The sequence below is a fragment of the Danio rerio genome, chromosome 23 (assembly GCF_052040795.2).
Source record: "Danio rerio strain M-AB ecotype USA chromosome 23, GRCz13ab, whole genome shotgun sequence".
NCBI lineage: Eukaryota > Metazoa > Chordata > Actinopteri > Cypriniformes > Danionidae > Danio > Danio rerio.
Genome location: NC_141043.1, coordinates 15,339,518 through 15,365,192, shown reverse-complemented (window position 1 = coordinate 15,365,192; position 25,675 = coordinate 15,339,518). Strand labels below are relative to the sequence as shown.

The 25,675-nt window shown below is 40.8% G+C and overlaps 1 protein-coding gene across 4 annotated transcripts in view; it reads right to left on the bottom strand.

Annotated features, from left to right (window-relative positions):
• The window catches only part of zbtb46 (zinc finger and BTB domain containing 46), a 143,460-nt gene extending 139,831 nt beyond the window's left edge, over window positions 1-3,629 (bottom strand). For 2 of the 4 annotated variants that reach the window (XM_087306708.1, XM_087306707.1), the window contains exon 1: window positions 3,465-3,629. The gene's annotated coding sequence lies outside the window, so the exon portion shown is untranslated. Of the gene's footprint in view, window positions 1-3,332 lie in introns of all 4 variants that reach the window. The other 2 variants (XM_087306709.1, XM_087306710.1) reach the window with 2 other exon arrangements.
• Between the last annotated feature and the right edge of the window lie 22,046 nt (window positions 3,630-25,675).

Here is a 25,675-nt window from a genome sequence, read left to right as displayed (position 1 = left end):
GTTTGAGAATTGCTAAATCAGCTAAATAAGTGAACAAGCTACCAAATAATACCTGCCTTGGGTATAACTGCATTCAGGCGGTATAATCATTCTCGTAGGAGAATTTTGCTTTCACAATCCAAATTAAATAAAGTAATCCAACATCAGTTCAGTGACGCAATGGCGCAGTTGGTAGTGAACGCACTAATACACTATTTTTACTACAAAATAGCGTAGAATAGTTCATAAGTATGCGATTTGGGATGCACCTTTTCATTCTGCGCAATTAAATTACGCAGCTCTGTTCCCTAGTTACCTAACTGGGGACTATTTTAGGCACTATGCCATATCATTGTGCCTGTTGCCCCCATGGTACTTTTTTAAAGTGACTTTTCCTTTAAATCGACATTTGGGTGTATTAGAATTATCTATGTAGACGATTTCCAAAGAAAATGTCAACTTCAGTTTTTAGAGTTAACCAGAAACTGTTGACAGAACACACTTACAGTGGAAGTCTACGAGGCATTTGTTTGTTGTTTTGTTTCCTTTTACGAACTGAGCCATAATTAGTCGAGCCTATAGGCTCATTGGGAAAATGTGCCTAAGGTGATATTTCTGCTAAATATTTCACTGTGTTTTGCAGCCCTTTCAAAATCAAATACTATCAAAAAAAAACTAAAGTTTAATCTTGCTACGTTTTGTTACGTTGGTTGTATAAGTGGCTCTAAAAAGAAAAAAAGCATGAACCACCTACACTAAACCTTACTCTTGACAAAACCAACATTGTTAACAAAAGCAAACGAGCAAACGTGAGATAAACTGCATTCGCCAAATCAAACCATTTTACCTTGTTTCTACAATTCTTTTGAGGTCTTTTATCGTGAATTATGTCTCAAGGACTAGATAAGCTACATTGAACATTCACTGTTGTTAAGGCCATACAGTACATATAAAAGCTGTGATGTAAACATCTGAAAGCTTGATAAAATGATAAAAGAGTCCATTGGGCAGTATTGTTCAAAGAAGCATGTAAAAAAATACCTACAGTAATAATTGACTAACAATCAGAACATGTAAATCACAATATAGGTTCAAAATTTGTTGAAGTTTTGCAACCATTACTGATCATTTCAAAAGCACACTGTTGTGAATTATTTATAAATGAGTTTTAATTGAATACATGCATGTTTTTTTCTGACGCGACTACATGTTGAATTATTCTCTGTGATAATCAACAGCAAGCTATCATTAGTTTAACTTGCTTATTGAGTGCTGGACGTGGACAGGTGTGATATTTCGATTTCATTAAAGTGGTTCCTAGAACACAATGGTGCTCTTTACTCTTATTTCAGCCCCTTCTCTTCCCTTTACCCCACACGGTAGGAACCAGTTCCCCTCCCTGCTTTCTGTTGACACAATACAACCACACCTGCGAGGAAGTCAATATGCATAGTGGACGGCCAAAGCTCCCCTCCTGCCTAAAATGTTCTCCCAGTTTTACACAAACACACACACACACACACACACACACACACACACACACACACACACACACACACACACACACACACACACAGATTCTCCATTAAACAGAAACACCTGGACATAACCCTGACACGCAACACCAGTCCTCTACAATGAAAGCTATTGCTAAAAAAACACAAAACTACAGTGTGCGTTTGAGCGTATCAGACACATTTATCTAAAGTATATTTATTAAGGCATTTTTATTAGTTGTCCACCACTTGATACACCACCAGCCAAGCCAATTACTGAGTATTTATAACAAAAGTTATTACTATGGGGTATCACACTTTATAGCAAAGAAGACAGACTTTCATGCTTATTAACATTGAACATATCAAAGCATACAAAATATTTTAAAAAAATGTTTAGGATCTCATCCCCTGATTTGTTTTGTAAACAGTGCAGCAAATAGTGCCATTAAATGATTCTAGGCTACCTTAAAAGGACTGTTTTCTATCCTAGAAGAGATAGTTAACAACAGACACCTGCCAGTTCTGTCACTCACACCACTAACATCAAGATACATTATAATCTCTACATCCACAATAAATGATAAATTATGTCACGGTGAAGTTAATTAACTCATTAATAAATCCATACAGAGGTTATGAGTGTCAGAGAGTAGGTGAAGACCTATAAAAGTGAAGTTGTCATTTTTCTATTGGCTTCATTCTGTGTAGATGGACATGAGGACAGTTCCTTACATAACCAGTTCTTCTGCTCAACTGACTCATTTTTTTTTTGCACTGCAGACAGTCACAATGACTTAAATACACGAGTGTAACTTTTAAATGCGAGACGATTACAGTTATTCAAGTTATTTCGCACGTGAGTGCGTTAATAGGTGACATCTATTGTTTTGAATGTAACATTTCGCCTGTACAGTTATAAAAATCTAGCCAATCAGAATCAGGTGCACCTGTAGCAAACAAGAGCCGACACAGCGCGAACGAGCGTCATAATAATCAATACAGAGTGGTAGATTCTTTTGACGCGCGCCGAATGATACATTGTTGCGCGTAACGTTCGATTCAAATGTATCAATTCTAGAACGCGCGTTCGAATGCATTATTGGCGTGTACTCTTTAAAACCGCTGATGTTCGAGTCAAACAAGTGGGGTCGCTCCCCTTAAAACCAACCCGTCAGCGAGGAGAAAATGGAGGAAGACGGAACTGACCAGCTTTAAGGGGGCAGACGGGGGGAAAAAAGAGACAATAACCCGGGGAGAAGCGCTACGGTCACCTAATGCTTTCCGCACTGAAGACGCGAATACACTGAGCTCTCCTCAAGTTGAGAGAAGTATTAAGCACCAAGCCCGTGGGCTTAATTATGCAGGAAATAAAATAATAGAAAAGTGAGTCCAAAAAAATCCCCTTCCCTTTTCTGCTAGTAGGTTTAGGGTGTTGACGCAGCAGAAATTTCCAGCTGGAGAAATTCCCCTTTTGGAGGTTAAATGAGGGGAGGAGAGAGTGGGGTTAAGCCCCTTACTTGCCAAAGCTGAGCTTTTGGTTTTAATACCACCACAAAACACATTATTTTAAGATCCAAGTGTTGTCACATAAACAGAATTAAGTTCTTAATATTGACCCAGTGTTTGAGCAGAGCGTTGATGATAATAAAAAAAAGCTTGGCAAGACAAAAACAGAAAAAGTATCCATCAGTGCAATAAAAGTCTATCCTGAATGAATGACTGCACATCTGACAGCTGTTGTCGGCGCGTGCATCATCTGTCACGAGCATGTTCTCACCTGGAGACGTCAAACAGGTTGCTGTCACGCACGTGTAAATAAAACAAACGCACCGCAAACTCACGGCTCGAACTTACCTGAATACCTGTGCTCATGTCTCCGCCACACCACATCCACACGACAAGACAAGCATGAGCGTAAAAGCGAAGTGGTCAAACGAGAGGAAGTGTTAGAGTGTGTGTGTCTGTGGAAAGGTGAGAGAGGCTTACCTGTTAACCCATGAGTTCTGGGGGAGAGCGATGTCGATGATTCGGAGCTCCAGTGTTCGCTCGTGACAGCTTTGAGAGAGTGAGCACGTCAACAATGTCAGCAGTCAGCTGGGAGACGCGTGTGTGTATGTGTGTGTGTCGGTCAGTGTAATTCCCCTGCTCGCTGTCTCCCTCTCTCCACGCTCGTCTTTTTCTCTAAATCTCCCTCCCCTGCTTTTCCGTGTCTCGGTATCAGGAACCAACCTCCCCCTCTGTGTGTGCGTTTCTCTCTCTCTCTCTCTCTCTCTCTCTCTCTCTCTCTCTCTCTCTCTCTCTCTCTCTCTCTCTCTCTCTCTCTCGACTGAGAGTCAAATACAGGAAATGAGGCAACATAAACGCTTATACATTCACCATCAAACCCTGGACAGCTCCAGCAGAACTCATAACAGCCATGAAACCTCCAGATCAATTATGAAGTAGCCTATACAGAGGTTAAATTCCCGATCTTATTATTATAATGATGGTAATATTAATTCAGTTTCCTAATTGTATCTCCAAAGCAAAATCCTTTTATTACAAGGCATAAAGAGCAAAAGTACAGTAAAATAATAACAGTTTACGTAATAAATGATCAGAACAATACGTTTCAGTTTTATTTCTATCATATGCATATTCTATACATCACTGTTTTAGACTCTTTTTCATTGTTAAATAATTAACATAATACAATTTTTTTTCTATTTTAGACTTTTAATTATGGTAAATCATTTAATAATCTATCAAATTATTATATTAATCATTCTGTATTATATAAATATGATGTAAATGTAAAACTGTGAATGGTCATTTAAATTGCAATCATTACTTAAAAAGTTTGCATGTTCAGTAAATTATATATTAAATGTAATTCCATATATTGAAATACATACTGCATATATTATCATTAAACATGTTAAAATACATGTTGGCAAAACACTATTATTGTCCTCATTGCTTATAACTTTATATATAATCAAAAAGTTTTAAATGTTACATTATTTACATTTTTGATAAATCTTCTACCATTAAAAGTCGAGTACATCATGAAATATTCATTAAAACACAATTAAAAATGTAAAAAATTATTTTGCGGTTAATACATTTTTTTTTTTTACTGATTTTTATTTTTTATTTTACAGCCCTAATTTTTCGGTCTAAAAAGAAGTACCTAAATTAATAATCATTGTTTTCCATGAGAGCTGAGTTCTTACTCAGTGTCCAGTTCATTGGGCATGAGATGGTTTTTCCAGTGTGTGCTGCTGAATTTGCATGAGGAGCGTCTGCGCGTATAGGCGCGTGTAGGCGTGAGTGCGCGCCTGCTGCTGCTGCACGCTTTTGTCCACTGTGCGCGTTCTCGACAGTATGGAGAGGGTCACCCGCCCCCTAGTGGTAAAAAATGCTTTCTATTTACAAGCGCGTGCATGTCATGCTATCCTCCGTATAAGTGGAAGGAGCCAACTACTTACAAATGAAAATCTCAAAAGACTTGAATACTGGCTTATTTTGCATTTTTCTAGACATACGAAAGTTTGGGATCAGCAAGACTTTGAAATGTTTGTAAAAGAAACCTGTTTTGTTCTCCAAGGTGTTTTTTTTTTTTTTGTTCATTAATAATACAGTCAAAAGTGTAAAATTGTCAAATGTTACTACAATTATAATAACTGTTTTCTTACTGGATGTATATTAAATGTACTTTATTATTGTCATTATATAATTACTAATCTGCAGTTATCTGCCCTCTGTTTTTATCTTAAAATTAACATGTATCATAATTTCTACAAAACTATGAAGCTGGAAAAAAGTTTTTAACATTGATATTTATTATTGTTTAGAATTAGAATTAATGATTGATCAATAATACTAATTGATCATAATAGTTAATCAGTATATTAGAAGAACCGTGTGACACTTTTTGATTCAGCTCTAAATCAAAAGTGTAAATTCCATTTTTAACAACATTCAATAAGAAAACAGTTAATTTATAAGACTTTTTGAGCATGTAAGAAAAAAACACACAATGCTGTTTTAATGCATTTAACTTTGAATAAAATATGGACAAACCAATTTTTTTCAGTTAAAGGGGGGCTATTATGCAAAAAGCTCTTTCTTAAATGGTTTAAGCACAGTTGTTTGGCAACAGTGTGTGAATATAGCCAGCCTGTTATGGTAACAATTTATTAATTCTATTTTTTCTCATTTTAATTGCACTTCAAAAAAAAAAAAACACTTTCATTGACATTCTCCCTTTGTACATGTCATTGTTGGGGGAAAGTCCTGCTTATTAATGACAATCTCCCCCTCATGAGCATAGAAAGCCCTGAGCCAGAAGCAACCGCCCCCTATTAGATTTTTACACTCTAGGGACATCAGAGATTTATTTTGTTTTGTAAAAGGGGCATAATAGGTTTCCTTTAAATTAAAATGCCAATTTTAACCTAATCGTTGCGTAAGTTCACACTTATCTGATGATTGATAATAAAGCTTGTTTGGCAGGCTGTCCCAAGAGAAAGCCCTGAGCTCACAAGATCCTCGAGCCCAGAGCTCCCTCCATTTTGCAGGGTGAAAGGGGAGTTTTAGCTCAGGTAGACCTCGAGAAATCCCCTGCTTGCTAATGGTGAATGCAAATTATGAATAGCTATAGAGAAAATATTTCTGATTAATCGCTGGTCTATGGCATCGATTTGATTTGGTCAATTTATTTTTGTTACATATTTTTAGTCTGTGGGAGGAAACTGGAGAGCCCGGGGAAAACCCATGCAAACATGTAAACTCCACACAGAAATATTAACTTGGCGAGGTAAAGAGTTGAGCTAGTGACATTCTTGCTGTGAGGCAATGGTATAACTACTAGGCTATAACCACTGGGCCTTTGTGCTGCCCTGTCAAGAAAAGGGGAGGAGCAAGGGTAGAAGGAGATATTTTTTAAGACGAAGATGGCTAAGGTAAGATACTCTAATTATTTATTCTGATTTAGGAATCATCTGATTGGTGGATCATGTATTAGCTTATGCTATCAATCACAAGCATGTGCTACTCTTGAAATTAGTTTATGAATAAACTTCTCTTGTCCATAATTGACCCAACCCATTTTTGGAGTATACTAATACCAAACTTTTGACTTGTAGCGTACGTCAGACATCAGGGGTCTCATTTATATAGAGTAAAAATGAACGTAAAAGCTTAGCCCTGTACATCTCTGGATAGTGCCAAATACATCCCAGGAGCTACATTTTTTGCAGTTTTTGTTTTCGTAAATCCAGCAGAGGCCCCGTTTTATGCTTTTTGAGATCTCAAATTTCTCTCACAAAAGCCATTCACACCTGCTTTTCTTGTGTAATTCCACCAGAGGCCACTGTCGACTGACCGACTGGCCAATCCCCTGACCCATCCTCCTCTTTCCCTGAATCCAACCAATAGTGTTTTAAAAAGCACCGATTGACCAGCGCCCACCCACTTCCCATAAACCAACCAACAATGCTTTGAAAAGCAATCCAGTAAAAAAAGAAAAGCCCTCTGATTTTTACCATGTTTTCAGATTTTACCGCATTCTTACCTTGTTTATTACATGTTTGTTTTATTATTTTGGCTTCCGTCTTACCTGCTTTCTGGAACTGTTCTTCACCAGACTCGAATCCCGTCATCACGGTCAACTCCTCTCTGCATATCAAGTCCGTAGCGTAACATCCATATGCAGCGAGCCACTGGACTAACTGGTAAAGCCATCCATATAGAGGTAAGCAGTCAGCTGCTAGTGCAAAAAGGAATGGCTTCATACCGCCCAGTAGCGTTTGTTTTAAAGATGAAATGCAGCCAAACGTATACTTCTGGCTACATAATTCACAATCTCCAGTAATGTATAGGGCATGGGTGTTTAAACCTTTTCCTGGAGATCTACCGTCAGTTTAACTCCAATCCTGATCTAACACACGTGAACCAATTAATTAGGACCTGAACAGTACTTGATAATTGCAGGCAGATGGGTTGCAACTGAAATTTGCAGGAAGTTAGATCTCCAGGAACAGGTTTGAGCACCCCTGATATAGGGCTCTGTTTTCAGAATGAGCCTATGTTAAAAACTTTGATTTGAAACCTTCCTAAAAGTGAACATATGCCTGAATAAATTTATATTTATTTGTTAATGATTATGGCTAATATAATGAGAATAGGGTAAATAAATTTACTTAGAATTTACTTACAGCTGCGCTCATTCTCCTGTAAAGGTTTTTTTTATAGATCACAACCTTTGTGTGGGAAATGGTGTACGCATGTTTTGTGAGCATGTCACGTTTATATGTCAGACCCCAGGTCACTTTGTGTTATTTGAATGCAGTCAGTCACTTCTTAATCTGAAATAAAGTATCCAGGCTATTCTATATTGCACATGGCCGGATTGGAGCATGTGTTTGTGGATTGTGCGGATTAAACCCATTGACCTGTGGCAGGGCTCCTGTCTTAGGCTCCTGTGTTCGTATGTAATGCTGATGTTCTTTAGTCACTCTCTGCGTCCACAATCCGCATCAAAAATCAAGCTGCTTTCCTCCCCTGCTCTATCCGTCTGCCTGTCCATGTTCGCCAGCGGCCGTCTGCCAATCTGCCTGACACAACACAGTCTGCCTGATTACGCCCCCTTTTTATCCTGCCACCTCTTAAACACCATCCCCCTCCATCCAGTATGGGGCTCAAACTTCATTAGGCCTCTTACTCATTTATTCATTCATATCATGAGCGCTCATCAAAGCCGGGCCACAGGGACGAGGGCCAAGGAAGGCCTCGTTTACACAAACGCATATAGGGAAGAGAAGTGACCATAGCAATCCTGTTATTTTCAAAACCTCTCAGCAAAAATGCACAGGCAATGGTACTGGTGCTTGAAACTTTGTGCTAGAACAAAAGATAAATTGCTGTTGTAAAAAGTGCACTTTAAAAAAAGAGTACTTATGGAAACAATAGACTTTAAATGATTTATTTTTGAAAATATATATGTGCAATGTTTGTAGACACTGAATTTCAAGTTGTTATGAATAAATATGCATTATTATATTATTAATATAAATAAATAAATTAAATACTATTAATACACACCAAAAGCAGAGGCATATTAGAGTAGTAGAGGCATATCTTCTTGATGAAGAGCAACCTGGATAACACCCTATTGAGCAATTACAGACCAATCTCAAATCTCCTTTTCATTGGCAAAATCATTGAAAAAGATGTGTTTAACCAGGTTAACGAGTTCTTAAGCTTCAAGGGGTGTTTAGACAATTTTCAATCTGGTTTCAGAGCACATCACAGTACAGAGAGCGCTCTTATAAAGATAATCAATGATATTCACCTAAATACAGATTCAGGCAAACTATCAGTGCTGATATTGCTTGATCTCAGAGGTGCATTTGACACTGTAGATCACAGCATACTTCAGGATAGGCTGGAAAACTAGGTTGGGCTGTCTGGCACGGTCCTCAAATGGATTAGATCTTACCTTGAAGGTAGAGGTTACCATGTCAGTATAGGTGACCATAGGTTGAGGTGGACACATGAGGAGTCCCTAAAGGCTCGATTCTGGTACCTCTCCTGCTCAACCTTTACATGCTCCCTCTGAGCCAAATAATGAGAAAAAAAACAAATCTCCTACCACAGCTATGCTGATGACACTCAGATCTACCTAGCCTTACTGCCTAATGACTACAGCCCCATTGACACCCTCTGCCAATGCATTGATGAAATTAACAATGTGTCAAAACTTTCTTCAGTTAAATAAAGAGAAAACTGAAGTCATTGCGTTTGGGAACAGAGATGAGGTTCTCAAGGTAAATGCGTACTTTGGCATTAAAGGTCAAACAACAAAAAATAAGGTCAAGAATCTTAGTGTGACTCTGGAGTCAGATCTGAGTTTCAATAGTCAAGTCAAAGCAGTCAGTAAATAAGCACACTTTCATCTCAAAAACATTGCAAGAATCAGGTGCTTTGTTTCCAGTGAAGCCTCAGAGAAACTTGTTCATGCTTTTATCAGCAGCAGGGTGGATTACTGTAACGGCCTCCTCTCTGGTCTTCCTAAAAAGACAACCAGACAGTTACAGCTCATCCAGAACACTGCGGCCAGGATTCTGACCAGAACCAGAAAATCAGAGCACATCACACCTGTCCTCAGGTCTTTACACTGGCTTCGAAAGGGGTCTGGCTGCAGACTCGGTGCAGTGCAATCTGAGCTGCATCCAATGCTTTTTAATGCGCTCACCTAACCCCACCCCTAACCCTACCCAACACAGTGACGTCACTGGCTCCATTGAGTGCATTGAGTCTGACATTGCATCGCTGAGTAATGCAGTCTCAGCTTGCATCATCAAGGCTGCATCCAGATACTATTGCTGGCTCCCAGTTACATTCACAATAGTGTTTAAAGCATTATTACTTGTCTATAAATCACTAAATGGCCTAGGACCTCAATACATTACAGATTTGCTCACTAAATACAAACCTAACATATCACTCAGATCTTTAGGATCATATAAACTAGAAATTCCAAAAGTTCAGTCAAAGCAGGGTGAATCAGCTTTCAGCTACTATGCCTCTCGCAGCTGGAATCAGCTTCCAGAAATGATCTGATGTGCTCCAACAGTAGGCACATTCAAATCAAGACTGAAAACACGTTTAGCTGTGCCTTTACTGAATGAGCACTCTGCTACGTCCGACAGATTGCACTATTATGTTTTTCTCATCTTTTTCATTCTTTTATATCACATTTTATCTGTTTATATGTAATTTTTTTAATCATTTTTATTATTTACTTTTATTCTTGTTTATGTAAAGCACTTTGAAGTGCCACTGTGTATGATATGTGCTATATAAATAAACTTGCCTTGCCTTGCATATGAAGTACACAAATCCAGTACTTGAGTAAATGTACAGATACCCTAATAAATTATTACCCCAGTAAAAGTGTTAAATGGCACCTATATTGTGTCTGCAGAATGTATCTTAAAATGTTCAGTTTAAAATACTCATCAAATTATATATTTTTAACTTTGTGTATATTGGAAATTTGAGCTGTTTTGTCTTTGTAGGTGTTTTTGTTGTGCCTTTAATGCAAATGAGCTGGTTTTCTTTACCCACTGTTTCTATGTGCGTATCACAGTCAAAGAGTTCGCTCACTATTGCTATCAGTGTTGCCATATTTATTGACCTTTCAGACCCCCTCAGCGACATCTTTTCAAAAAAGCGACTAGTGACAAATCTAGCAACTTTTTTGGTGTTACTGGAGATTTTATGGACTCATGTGTCTGTACTGTACTCTTCTGAGCTGCGGGTGATGCCATCGGCGCCTCCCCATTCTCTTACAGCAGTCTCTCCCACCTGCAGCCTGAGAGCAGATCAGCCCTCTACATACTGACGCCAAATAATTTAGCACTTTGTTTTTTATTTGTTATAATTAAGATGATCCAGTCAGAGATAATCTCAAATTAGTTATTTGCTGAATTTACTAACTGATTCATAATGAGTCAAATATAGGAGTACACTCACTCTGACTGGATCATTTGAATTAATGAGTCGTTAATTGTAGACTTGTTCTCATTGGATTATTTGAATTAATGAGTTTTTAACTGTAAACTTGCCCTGGGGTGCGTTTCCCAAAACAACCGTTAGCTAACTAAGGTCGCAAGTTCCATCATACCGACATAGTTTGTTGATTTGCTGTTTCCCAAATCCGTCGCTCCAACGAAGAATCGCAAACTTAAGCACTCCCAACTGCAGCTCTAGTGCTGTAGTTAGAAACATAGTTCCTGGCTGTGTTCTATTCCCACGTATCCCCCTATGCCCTATTTGTTTAGAATATTTTAACATTCAAAATTGGAATTGTTAAAAATAAAAAAGCATTAAGGTCATCTCCCTTAGGTGTAATTTGCTTTTAAACTATTTTTTACAGTTCAGTTTTAGCAATCATCATGTTTACAAACGTGCTCCCTTCGCAGTGCACTTTAAAAGCATTGATGTCATTTTGAACACAGCCTTAAGCGACAGCTATAGGGGACCTATTATTTAAAAGCGGAAATTATGTTACGTCTCCAAAGCTTTTGATAACAAAAGCATTTGTTAATTAAGTATCTGTACTGTGTATGACATAGGCCTACTGGTTAGAACTTTCTGCAGTGGTTTTCATGTGTCAAATTGTAAAAGTAGACTTTTCTAAAATATAAAAAATAAATAAACAATACCCTACTTAATAATAATAATAATAATCATTATTAATATGATTAATATTATTATTAAATTAGGATTTTTTTTCATTTCCTAATATATAATAAATACAAAATGTAATTTTATAATAAATAGCCTCATTAATTATTCATATGATTTATGTGTGATATTTGAATACGTGTTACATATAATTCGGTTAATATGGAAAGCGAGTGTATGTTTTTACCAAAACTAATGTTGGATTTTATTTTAAATGCGTGCTTGTGTAAAACAATATAATTTGCACAAAGAAGATATGGGTTCTTCTCTAAAAAAAGTAGTTCCTCCGCCCCATTTAGAGCGTCATTATGTGTGTTTTACGCTATAACATGGTTCAAGCGATGGATCTGCGGCAGAGAAACTATGCGTTTTGGGAAACACTCATCACTACATCGTTCTTTTCCCAAACGATGCATCAAACTATGATAGTTCAGTCGTGAGTTATGTCGTTTGGGAAACGCGCCCCTGAACAGATCATTTGTCTAAGTGACTTGTTAACTGTAGACTTGTTCTGACCTGATCATTTTTAATCAATGAGCTTTTATGTCTAGAGTCTAGACTCAGTCCAACTGGATTAATTGAATCGAAGAGTCTTTTAATGGAGACTTGCTCTGACAGTAATATTTGAATCAGGGATTTTTTATTATAAACTCCTTCTGTTCAGATCATTTGAATCAGTAAGTCAGTGTAACTTTAAACTCAATATGAATAGATTAGTGAGTCATTAATTGGAGATTCACTCTAATGAGGTCCGTTGATTCAGTGAATCGCTCACTGAGGACTGATGCTGCTTCCCAATCCGAATTCTATCCCTCCTAAATAGTATTTGAAAATAGAATTAGTATGTCCCAAACCATAATATGTTAAAAAGACTATGCCAGAGGTTTCTGGATGGTTTGATATTTCTGGTAAAAAAAATGTAAGCGTAGAAGCGTCCATACTCTGATATTGTGTAATGATAACCGCTGATATTGCCAACAATACATTGCGCATTGGAAAGTGAATTCAATTAGAACAACAAAGGCGTGTGAAAAGCGCAAATAAATAACACACATGATGGACGCGCGAGAACAACCGTCAAGTAGAGAGGCTTCGGTAAAGTTGTTTGAATAATTTTTAGTCAATATTTAGCCCACTGGAAAATATTTAAATCGCATTATCTGTGTTCATCTGCAACACCAATACTGAACTTATATAAAGACGTGTTTGGATGTCTGAACAATTGAATGCAGAATTATCCAAAGACCTGAGGAGATTTTTCTGCATAAAAGACTCATGAATGAGAGATTAACCTGCTGCTGCTTCTCCAATAAGGTAGGAAATTAAATACGACAGAAATGTGGATGGTGTGTGGATGACTGACAGGGGGCATAACTAAGCAACACAACGATCTGTTAAAAAGGAAGTAGTATGTCCCAAAGCTTGCATACTCTTCTGTTGCACACTCAAAAGTATAAACTTTTCCTTCACAAAAACAGTACATACTTTTAGGGCATATAATGCGAATTGGGACGCAGCATGACTCTGACCAGATCATTTGAATCAGTGAGTTGTTAACTGTAGACTTGCTCTGACCAGATCATTTGTGTAAGTGAGTCGTTAACTGTGCAGTCATTCTGAATGTTTTAAATTAATCAGTAAATCATTAAAATGAATCAACTCAAGACTTTGATCATTTGATTCAGTAATTGAAAGAATTTTTTTTTAAATATTAATATTCCCTATAGTTTTTTAAAAATACACTTTTAAGATTTGACACACGCTACAAATGGGTATTCAATTGTTTCCACAAGGGAAGACATCTTGTTTCTGCCTCACACTTTGTTATTTAGGCCACTACAAATGCATGCTAACACATCAAGACACTGAAACACATGTACACACAGATAGTAGATGCGTAATTAAAAGAAAACACTCCCGTAAACGTCAGCACAGGAAACGAGAGCAGAGTCCAAGTGCTGACATGTGTTTGAACCGTGACAACAGGAGGAGAAACATAAATAGCATCCTTAAAAACTTTCTGAAGTCTGAAATTAATTGCGTCTTTACTCTGGCCCCCCTACCGAGAAGCGCAATAATCACTCGCGTCAAACAAGCGGCTGCAAAAAAATATATATAAACACAAACTGTCATAAAAATAGCACGGTTGGATTTCAAAGCACCGTCCCCCCCACCTTTCACTATCAATTTGCCAGCGCGCTGAATAGTGCTCTGTTTCTGCCAGTCTGTCAGTGGATGCGAAGGGAGACCAGGTGTGTGTCTGTTCTATTCAGCGACGGTGCAGTTTTCTATGGGGAGCTCGGGGACGAGGTGTCCATCTGAAGGTGCAATGTGACGATAATGGCAGCTGACAAAAACCAAAACCGACTTCTACACTAGCACCAGCTCAAAGAACACCTCTCAAAACAAACAAACAACAAACAAACAAACAATCCCACAACAAAATGACAGCAAAACAACTGACATTAATAAGAGGGAAAGACGGTGGATAGATTGAGGGAAGGGAAGTGAGAATGAGATGTGTTGTATTGAAGAATAGATATGTGACAGACTATCAAACAACATAACAGCTCGTAGGTGTCTGCGTGTCCATCATCATCCGATCTGGTCAAGTTGAATCTTGTCAGCGCCAAGTCAGAGCTTTTATTGCTGATTCAAGTCCACTTGAAGTCAAAATCTGGAATGGTGTAAAAGCATTTTTTTTGTGTAAACCAGCAAGCCACACTTTAATCATTTGATCTTGTTATTTGTATAAACAGGTTCTGAATTTTCTCTTCAAAAGTTATTGGTTGATAAGGAGCCATTCACATAGAGCATGTTTTTCCTTGCCAATGCATTATTTTCTATTGTTTTTTAATGTAAATACATGCTTGATGAACATGTGTGACTGCCACTCTTTATATCTTCTTTTTTATTAGCGCTATTTTATTAAAATTGCCATGTTAAGTTCAATATATTTTACATTTTACATGCAGCACCACTCAATGTCAGTTCTAAAGCAGTGGTCCAATAAGAAAACTTGAAGGCCGAGCAAGCTTGTGTGTACAGTAGAAAATTGGCATGACGACTGTTTTATTTGACGTTAAAATGGCAGAGGATGTGCCACATAGGCTTGCATTTTTAAGTGTTAAATGGCCCCTTAGAATGTGCAGGATTTATACTCTTTAAAATATAATAGTATTTCTTAACCTTCAAATTTAGTTATTTGATTTTAATCTCCACACTCATCAATGCAGTCATTTTGCTGTCTTCAGTAGTTTGCTGTTGTTCTTGTTCCATTTCATTGGGTCCGACTGGGTAAAATGCAACCCAGGCTCATCGGAGACACCTTCCCAGGGCTACATATTTGAAAACTGTGAAATATGTGCCCTGGGCTATGTATGGCTGCAGATTTGGCAAAAATTGAAGCCGTTGTGTACAATCTTGAAAATCTAAAATATGTTACTCAAGATATTTCTCGTAAATTTACCAGAGGTGTACATTTCTGCCAAACTCAATGTTATCTTAAAGCCAGTTGGCTTTCTGTGCATGTGTCAGCTTAATAATGACTAATAATACTGATAATAATGAATAATAATGAAGTCTGTTTCACACTGCAAGCATGAGCAGACCGTGAGCTGTGTGTGTTTTTTCGGCATCCATGTCAACAGATTAAAGCTTTCGTACTGCACACAGAAGCAGCGCGGCAGATAGTTTCAACACTGGGTCTATTTTTGCAGCACTGCTTACGCTCAATTCAAGTGACAGTGCTTTGATAATGAACAAAAACACATTGAATGACAGTAAAAAAGTAGCAAATTTACCCAATAAAAGCATCTATTATATCCACAGATTTTTATATAGTGCATCAAATGAACTTAAACGATTAAAATGGCAACAAATATTTGTTTAGGCCCAAAAACTAAATTTAAAACAATTTTAGTATCAGTTTTGCTTCGTAAGTTGCACACTTGTTTGATCATTTATAAATATCATTATAACTATATTGTATAAATGTTATTATAACTATAGGCCTACATCATCCTGACAATCAAAAACAAAATTACAGTGCATGATATCATAGACGATTGTCTTCTGACCGAGTTCACCTTAAAATACATAAATGACACTCCTCATAGACCAAGAGAAGCAAACAGATCTTTAGGCTTGCAGGTTAAGGAAATAGCAAAGGAGGAAGATGCCGCCGGCCTTGGTGCAGATGAAAAGTAATAAAAAGTGTATTTATTTATAGATAGATAGACACCTGTGCGCTGTTTCTGCTCTACATGCACGCTGCACATGTGCTGCTCACGATTTACTAGTGTTTGCGGTGTGAAACAGGCATATGGCACATCACCCACCCACTTCCCTAACTCAACCAATAGGGTTTTCAAAAGTAAACTACAAGAAAAACACCATTGTTACAGTAGCTGAGAGAGCTTAACACGCTGCAGTTTGAGAAAGCACATGCAATTTCAAAAACACCAACAAATAAAGAAACGATCTTCATAAATTTGACAGCACATGTTTTGTGAATTCCTACGACACAAACAACTAAAGAAATGTGCTGCAGTTGGTCACAATACAAACAACTGAAGAAACGTGCTGCAAATTGGTCACAACACTTGCAAACATCCACGTAACACAACAAAAATGTTTCAAGGGGACCCAAAAACATGGGGACCCTGCTGAGACTTGGATGTGTTATTATGCCGCGACTGTTGCTCAGTAAAGTGATTGGTGTTCTTTGAAAGGTGAGTTGTTTTTCGTTTATTTTAACATCCTGATTACACAACATAATAACACATCCATATCAGCAAGGTCCATAATGCATAAATAGACACATGAACGCGTCAAATTCACTTCACAATATATGTGGATTCGCATCATCAGCTGGACTTTTGTTTGCTCTGTGACTCCAGCTTCAGTGGTAAATAGGTAACATGGATTTTATTGAGAAAATATGGTTATGTGCTTTATGAAGGCTGAAAAACAGCGCTGATTTGTTCGGAGTCCACTAGATGCATTCATATGTGTACCCAGCTCTTCAGACTGAGCCAAGCCTAGTTTGATGAACTGTTGTCTGTTGTTGGCAGGAGGATCTTCCCCCTAAATATCTACAACAGGTGCTATGTCATAATCACCGCCCTACAAGATAAAGCTCATGATTGGTTAACGCAACATGAATATCTGCCGGAGTTCAGATTTTCCAACTTGAGCATTTTTTGAGGCCTCATTCAAGCGTATCGGCAGCAGGATGTCTATTAAAGTCTTTGCATTGGCTTAACATGTAAATCCCTCATGCTTGACGCTTCTTTCGCATCTGATGTGAACGCAGCAAAAGATATTGGTTTGACGTTGGATTTTGGTCACTTTTCAACACAACCTGAAATCAAACAAATATCAACGTCATTTGATGTCATTATTGGATGTCAAAATAAAGTTGCCTTTAGATGCTGGCTAGACATAATTTTGGTCACCTGTTGTCATGACCTAAATACAATTTAATATTAACATCTTATGACGTTGTGTGCCTGCTATGAAGAATGAATCATATTTGTACAGCAAAAGAATTTGTGAACTTAGCATTTTTACATCATCATTACCTTAGAAGAATTGCATAAGAAGAAAAAAGTCTGTTCCCTTTCGGATGGGGAACTCCAATGCTATGTGGAAAAACCTTCCACAATATGGGGTTTTCGTCAGAAACCAATCATCTGAAAGAGTATAAAATCGGGCCAATGAAATACCAAATGAATTGGCAGCGTCAGCATGCACAGCTGGCGTCAATGACAATCAGTCAAGTATATAAGACGTGCCTAGTGCAATGCTCGACATCCTTTTCGCTTTCAGAGCCTTTCACTAGCTTCTGAAAGAGTCTTGAGGGTTCTCCTACCTGTGTCTACAGAGAGAGATCGAGAAGCAGCTTCTTCCGGTCCAGAGCGTGTATACGCAGTGCCAGACGGTCGAGCTGGGTTTTCTCCCTTGCCTGGCGTTCTTTCTGTGCTCGCGGGCCGTGCATGCCGTCTCATTGATGTCATGTCTGCTGCGCAGTTAAGATCGCGGCTCGCTCTTGCAAAAGAGCGACCCACCCCAGTTGTCCCCCGCACTGTGGTTGGCACTCGGGCATATCTGAGGATTCAGTGGGAGTAAATCCGCCTCCTTCGGGCTGCAGACCTCTCGCTCCTCCACACGCTCCATCCAAGCTTCAGGTAAGAATAGCGCTCCCTCTTCGGATGGACGCTCTCTCACTCGACACCGAGGATCAGATGTCCATCGGTGCATCGGAGGATGGGCTGTCATTGTCTGATGAGGATGCGAACCCGCTCGCTCCCTCCCTCCGGGGTGGAGAGCACAGCATTGGCATCTAAAAAGCAGACATGATGGCCGTGCTTTCCCGGGCTGCTTCGGCCGTGGGCCTGGTGATGGTTTATCCCCCAGCCCCGCGACTGGACCGACTAGATTGGTGTCATGTGGAGGATTCAAAGCCTTCCCTCCCCTTCTTCCCAGACGTGCACAGTAAGCTTACGCAGATTTGAGGGCACTTTTTTCTGCCCGATCTGCGTGTGCTTCCATCCTCACCATCCTTGGAGGGTGGGCTGTCAATGTCTGATGAGGATTCCAGCCTGCTCCTCCCTCCGGGTTGATGAGCGCTGTGTCGAACTTTGTGGCCGTGCTTCCACAGGCTACTTGTAAAAACCTTTCTTCCTGGATGCACACAGTAGGCGTACACAGTGTGCTGCGTGCGCCTCTACCCTCACCTTGCATGCTATGACCACCTACCAGCGTGACCAAGGATGGTTCTGACCCAGGACTGGGCATGAGCTCCGCACCCTGGAAAGGACGATGACCACTTTAGTGGCCAGAAACGCCCCCTCAGGCTAAATCTGGTGATGTGTGTGATGTTGACAAAGTTCGCTTTCTTAACTCACCAATATCCCAGGCCGGCCTGTTCGGCGACACCGTCAGTAAACTCGCCCAGGAGTTCACGCCGGTGATGGAGCAGTCAGAGGCCATGTGATATAATCTATCGGCGGCATCGTAAGACCGATCCGTCCCACCGAGCCATCCACATCCACTGCTTTTCGCCCCCCGCCCCAGGGTGCCGCTAAGTCCTTTAAACGGATCGCGAAGCATCCCTGAGACAGGCCATCCGCAGAGGAGGGAATTTGCTCTTTCCCCACTGGAGGGTGGGGCTCTTCATTAAACGGCGTAAAAAAAAAAAAAAAATCAAATCTTCAAAGAGCTTTTTCCGCTTTCCTCGGATGTGACAGCCTGAACATCCTTTCTCTCCCTCTCACAGCCCCTCCTTCCGGAGTTTGGTGCAAAACCAGAGCGAGTCTCTCGCCTCTCGATTTCCCGCGGGACCCTAGCGCTCCCTGGGCGAGTCCACCCACTCCACGCTGCCTCACCGCTGGCATGTCAGCGGTTGTGTGGGCGGGTGCACTTGTGGGGGTTCTGCCTGCCTGGTTAGCGCGTGCCAGCCCGTCGCAATGGTTCATCCGTACGCTCAGACTCGGCTATGTGATACAGTTCGCAAAACGGCTTCCCAAGTTCACGGGCATGTAGTTCACTAGGCTCAGTCCTGCGTCCGCCCCTGTCTTGCGAGTGGAGATAGCTGTCCTCTTGGCGAAGGATGCAATCGAGCCAGCCCCTCCAGCCGAGATGGAGATCAGGTTTTACAGCCCGTACTTCATCATGCCCAAAAAGAGCGATGAGTTACGGCTAGTCCTAGATCTGCGCATTTTGAACCGCTGCCGTCACAGGCTGCGCTTTAAAATGCTTACGCAGAAGCGCATCAGCTGATGCGTTCGTCCTCGGGATTGGTTTGCAGCAATAGATCTGACGGACGTGTATCTGCATGTCACCATACTTCCAAGCCACCAGCAGTTTCTGCTGTCTGCGTTTGAAGATCGAGCATGACAATACAAGGTCCTCCCCTTCAGGCTCTCTGTCTCCGCGGGGTTTTCACTGAGCTCGCAGAGGACGCCCGCGTGCCCCCTCGGCCCGCGGGCATTGACTATGCACAGAGACAAGGTGCTCCGGCACCTCCACCTGTTGGGGTTTCAGATCAACCGAGAAAAGCTGGCCCGCCCCCGTGCAGAGCCCCTCCTTTCTCGGGTTGGACCTGGACTCGATCACTATAAAGGCGTGCTTCTCACGAGAACGCGTCGAGACAGTGCTGGACTGAGAGAGTTCGACAGAAAAATGTGGTCCACCTGAAATCTTTCAGAGGCTCCTGGGGCATATGGCATCCGTGGCTGCGACGCTGAGGGGGCAACACGTGCTGGTCAAGACGGACAGCACGGCGACGGGAGCGTATATCAACCGTATCTCGCCGAGAAGACCCTCGATCTTGCCAGATCAGTGTTGTGCTTTCTTTCCTTCAGGACAGGCTGGAGCGAAGGCTGTCGCCCTCCACACTGAAGGTCTATGTGGCCGCTATTTCCGCTCATCATGATGCATAGATGGCGGCATCATGGGGAGGTATAACCTCATCATCCGGTTCCTCAGAGGTGCGAGGCGTATGGTTCCACCCTGCCCCCCTCTCATGCCCTCTTGGGACCTCGCGGTAGTGCTACAAGCCTACGTGAGAAGCCCTTCGAGCCACTCGATTCAGTATCCTTGAGATTTCTGTCCTTGAAGACAGCTCTGCTGGTCGCGTTGGCATCGGTTAAGACCTCGGGGACCTGGAGGCATTTTCGGTCAGTGACTCGTGCCTAGAATTCAGGCCGGCCTACTTTCACGTTTTCCTGAGCCCGGCTATCTGCCCAAGGTTCCTACCACGCCGTTTAAGGATCAGGTAGTGAGCCTGCAAGCACTGCTCGTGGAGGAGGCAGACCCAGCCCTTTCATTACTGTGTCCCGTTCGCGCTTTGCGAACCTATGTGGACCGCACTTAGATCTTCTGACCAGCTCTTTGTCTGTTACGGTGGTCAGCAGAAGGGAAGTGCCATATCTAAACGGAGGTTGGCCCACTGGAGAGTGGATGCCATCTCCCTCGCTCTTCTGAGCCAGGGTGAGCCGTGTCCCCCAGGGGTGAGAGCACACTCCACACGGAGCATCGCATCCTCTTGGGCATTAGCACGCGGTGCCTCTCTGAAAGACATTTGCAGAGCTGCGGGCTGGGCAACACCTAATACATTTGCTAGGTTTTACAATCTGCGAATGGAGCCGATTTCCTCAAGGGTATTAGGTAACCTTGAGTGATTAAGGAAACAATTCGGTTGAGGTGTTGAAACACGCTTGCTGCGCCATTCTCCCTAACACGGAGGTATGTGTGCTTTTTCAGCTATGTCAGTTCAGTTCCCCATTCGGTGAACCCTACAAAGTTCCTCCGAGGCCCCCAGCATCTGACTCAGCGGAGGAGTCAGACGTTGGTCCATTACGTTGTTGGCATGCCCACCGGTCAGCCCGCGTTCTGGGTATGGGTGCCTGCTATGCGTGATCCCCTGCGGGCGATCCCATAAGCTTACTCAACCACGGTTTATTTCCCACTTGTGTTAGGGTGGTCTCGTGTCTTCCCTCCCCGCTAACCATCTTCTTATGTACCCCTACCCGGTTTCCGGGGCTGGGCCTCGTGGCGTTTTCCATAGATTTCCCCATATTGTGGAAGGTTTTTCCACAAAGCATTGGAGTTCCCCATCCGAAGGGGAATGCTACAGTTACTAAAGTAACCCTCGTTCCCCGAGGGGGGGAACGGAAATGCTATGTACCTTCGCCACAATGATTGTCCCTTAGCTGTTGAGCGTGAAAGTCTCCTCAGCTCAAAAGGAGGTTGAGCACTGCACTAGCCGCGTCTTATATACTTGACTGATTGTCATTGACGCCAGCTGTGAATGCTGATGCTGCCAATTCATTTGGCATTTCATTGGCCCGATTTTATACTCTTTCAGATTATTGGTTTCTGACGAAAACCCCATATTGTGGAAAGTTTTTCCACATAGCATTTCCGTTCCCCCCTCAGGGAACGAGAGTTACTTTAGTAACCGTAGCGTTTTCATTTCACTTTAAATTAGAATTCAAACTATAGTGACTGCTATGAATCTTATGGTTTACTTTTGAATAACTGTTTTTGTCAAACTGAACAGAGGACATTAACTCGAGAAGATTTACACATTAAAATAGCCAGAGCCTCCAAGCCTCACCGATGACACAGACCAATGACAATTCAGTGCTTTTTACCAGCCAGAGCAAACTTTTCCACTATGTCAAGCCGATTCGAACTCCTGGAAAGAACAAACTTTATTTTAGCCTGATTTGTTTAAAATAACATGACACCAGTTCACGCTCTTCGATTTTACTTGAAGTATATTGGGGCCTAAACAACTAAACCCCTCCACCGCAAGAGGATGGGGTGAACCTGAACCATTCAGATCAGACCAAACAATCAAACCAAATGCGAAAACTGCCTTAGACTTGACGAGTTAAATAAGGCTTTCACTGCAGTTAGAGCCCTTCATGTTAGAGACGGACTGTGCTGCGAGCTGGACTGAACTCGGGCTTCTCTCCTCTCTCTTCCCACTCCGCCCACTCCATTTCCTCTTCTTCTCTCATTTCTTTTGTAGCACCGAATGGCCTTGGCTGACCATCTCTTACCACCCCCCTCGCTGCCCACCGCCTCTGCCCCTGCCCGCCTCAGAAATCACTCAAGGCCCTCGCTCTCTCTCTCTCTCTCCTGCTCCCTTGCTTCTTTTCTGCTCGCTTCTTTGCAGCCAGAGGTGACCTTCCCCAGCTTACTCGCACACAGACTGAAGGCTCGCCTCCTGTTTAGCTTTAACAAGCTCCTATCTTTTCTTTCCCTTTCTTTCGCTCAGTGTCAGTGCTTCTGAAATGTTAAAAACAAAAGCTATCCGCGCTCTGTTTCTTAACTCCTAGCTGTAGCTGTCTCTCTCCCCACCTAATGTCTCATTTACTTGCGCTTTACTCGTAGGGGGGAGTATTAGAGTACAAAACGACCTTCTCTTCCCCCGAAGCAAAAACATCTTATTGCAGAGGTCACTCTCCTGATGCAGCTCTCCAGGTTGCAACTCTATACTACTTGTTTTAATGATGTCAGGGAGCACACAAAGCTTCCAGGACACCGCTCCCCCTTTTTCTGCTTTCTTTTGAAATACTGAAACCTTTTTCTTTCAGTCCTTGTCGATTAAAGAGAAATGCTTCCTCTTTTCTTAAACTTTTTCTTCCTATCTATCTATCTATCTATCTATCTATCTATCTATCTATCTATCTATCTATCTATCTATCTATCTATCTATCTCTCTCTCTCTCTCTCTCTCTCTCTCTCTCTCTCTCTCTCTCTCTATCTATCTATCTATCTATCTATCAGAAAAAAAAGACATTATTCTCTATATGCAACCAAAACAACACTGATGAAAACAATATAGTTTAATCAAAAAGCAAACTGAGGATGTGCACAAAAAAAAAAAAAAAACATTCCCGTGCACCTTACGCACACCGCTCCTGCTTGACGCTGATGCGCTGCTCTGCTCTCGGCCCGGTTGTGAACATGCACAACAAAAAAACAGCCACACCACTCATGAAATAAATAATAAATATATAATATTATTTTAGATTTATTTATAAAATAAATAATATGATGGTGATCTTATTTATACTGAATGGTTGGAAGCAGAAAGGAGGTAAGACTTAATAAATCCAATTTTCGGCCTTGAACTGGGTCTAAGACAACACACAACAGATAATTCTATAAAACGTCTTCCATTGAATTGTCTATAGAATTTCATTTTAATAAAATTAATATTCATGCAAAGTATTTCTTAAATAAGTTTAGCATCACTCCAGATTAGATTGTTTTCTGGTTACATTTAGGATTCATTTCGGTTATATATTTACAATGATAATTGTATAATATCAATAGTACTGCTATTTTTTATAATTATATATATATATATATATATATATATATATATATATATATATATATATATATATATATATATGAGCAATATTACACTTGTAGCAGTGCGATATGGCTGTATATCGGCACTGGTAGGAGGCGTGCGTTGGCACGAGGCCGCAGGCCCCCACCAGTGCCAATATACAGTCATATTGCACTGCTACGAGTGTGATATTGCGTTTATACAACAGTTTGATGGCATAATTGTGTATATAAAAACTAAATCTTTTATATATAAAAACAAAATCTCCGGGTGCTCCGGTTTCCCCCACAGTCCAGTGTATGAGTGTGTGTGTGAATGTGTGTGTGAATGTTTCCCAGAGTTGGGTTGCGACTGAAGGGGTATCCGCTGTGTAAAAACTTGCTGAATAAGTTGGCGATTCATTTCGCTGTAGCGACCCTGGATTAATAAAGGGACTAAGCCGACAAGAAAATGAATGAATGAATGTATATATATATATATATATATATATATATATATATATATATATATATATATATATATATATATATATATATATATATATATATATATATAATTTATTTATTTTTTTGAAGGGGTGCTGTGCCCCAGTAGAGCTTTATGTCTAGAAATGCCCCTGATCCATCAATCCATTCATCCAATTCACTCATTCCTGGTCCACAGTGTATTTTTAAGGCTTAGTTGTGTTTATAAGATACAAAGCAATGTGTGCTCATGTACATTTTTTTATGTATCTTACTTTGATTATATACAGCTACTCAGCTAACATGAAAACGACATCACATTTCCTAGTTCCTCAGAAAGTTCACCATTAAGACGCTCTGATTGGTCTGATTGGTCAGCTAACGTAATGATTTGCATATTGGCTCCACGTCACGCCCCTACAAGCGTGCGCTTCTGCGCTGTGTAAATACTGTCAGTCAGAGAAGCTGTTAGCAGTGTTAGCTGCCTGAATCAGACAAAAATGAAGAACACACAGGTGAACCTCACGCTTGCTCTCTAAAGTAAAATCTGACAACGTCTTTCACATATATTCCGAATAAGCATGTGTAAGTAATATGAAACGTTCACATATCTTTTGCAAATTTGTAATTTGAGATGTAGAACACAGTGAAAGTGGCCGCATAAAGAGACACGACAGCACTGCTGAAGAATGTGGGTGTTTATAGCGGACTGATAAATATGAATTTTTAGCTAAATTGTTAGCGGTGGCAAACAGCATTTCCCCTTGTTTACGTCCTCACTACAGCATACTATCAAAACCGAGTTCAGACTGCATGATTTTAGCCCCAATTTTGACTTGCCGACAGGTTCTGCAAAATCGCCAACAAATGCCTCAAATCACAGGTACATTGCTGTTCATTCACATGAGTAACAGTCACACAGTGTGAACTATCAAAGACGCAATAGGAGAGAATCGCAAATGAGTCATCGACATCCGTCAGATTTTGCCGTTCAAAATCATGCTGTGTGAAATGTGTTCTGATTAAAAATAACATTGGCGATGACCTACAGCCAATGAGAGAACAGCATCCACTAGTATGGGTATCTGCAGCCCAGCGGGAGGTTGGGGGAGTTAAAAAGTTAAGAAGTTAAAAGCGCTCATTTTTAGTCTATTTGGACCCAATTAAAGAAGAGAAAATGAAGGAAAATTTGCAACCCAGTCTCATTCTGAAAACGTTCAGATTTTTTCACCACGTTTTCGGATTTCACCACGTTCTCACCCTGTTATGAACTCGTTCACTTTATTTTTTGGATCTGTTTTTGTCTTACCTGATTTCTGGAACCGTTCTTCCCCGGCCTCGAACCCTGTCGCCGTGGTCAACTCCTCTTCTCTGCATCTTAAGTCTGCCGACGCACACGATGAGCTGACTGAACAAACTGATTGCGGTGGGAAAGCCCTCCAAACAGAGGTAAACGGTCAGCCAGTAAGCGCGAAAGGAAACGTCGTCACACCACCCCGTAGCGTTTGCTTAAAAAAATTAAATGCAGCCATACGTACTTCCCGGGACGTATTTCGCGGTCTCCAGAAACGTCTACGGGACTACGTTTTCAGAATGAGCCTGGGTTGGAAATTTGG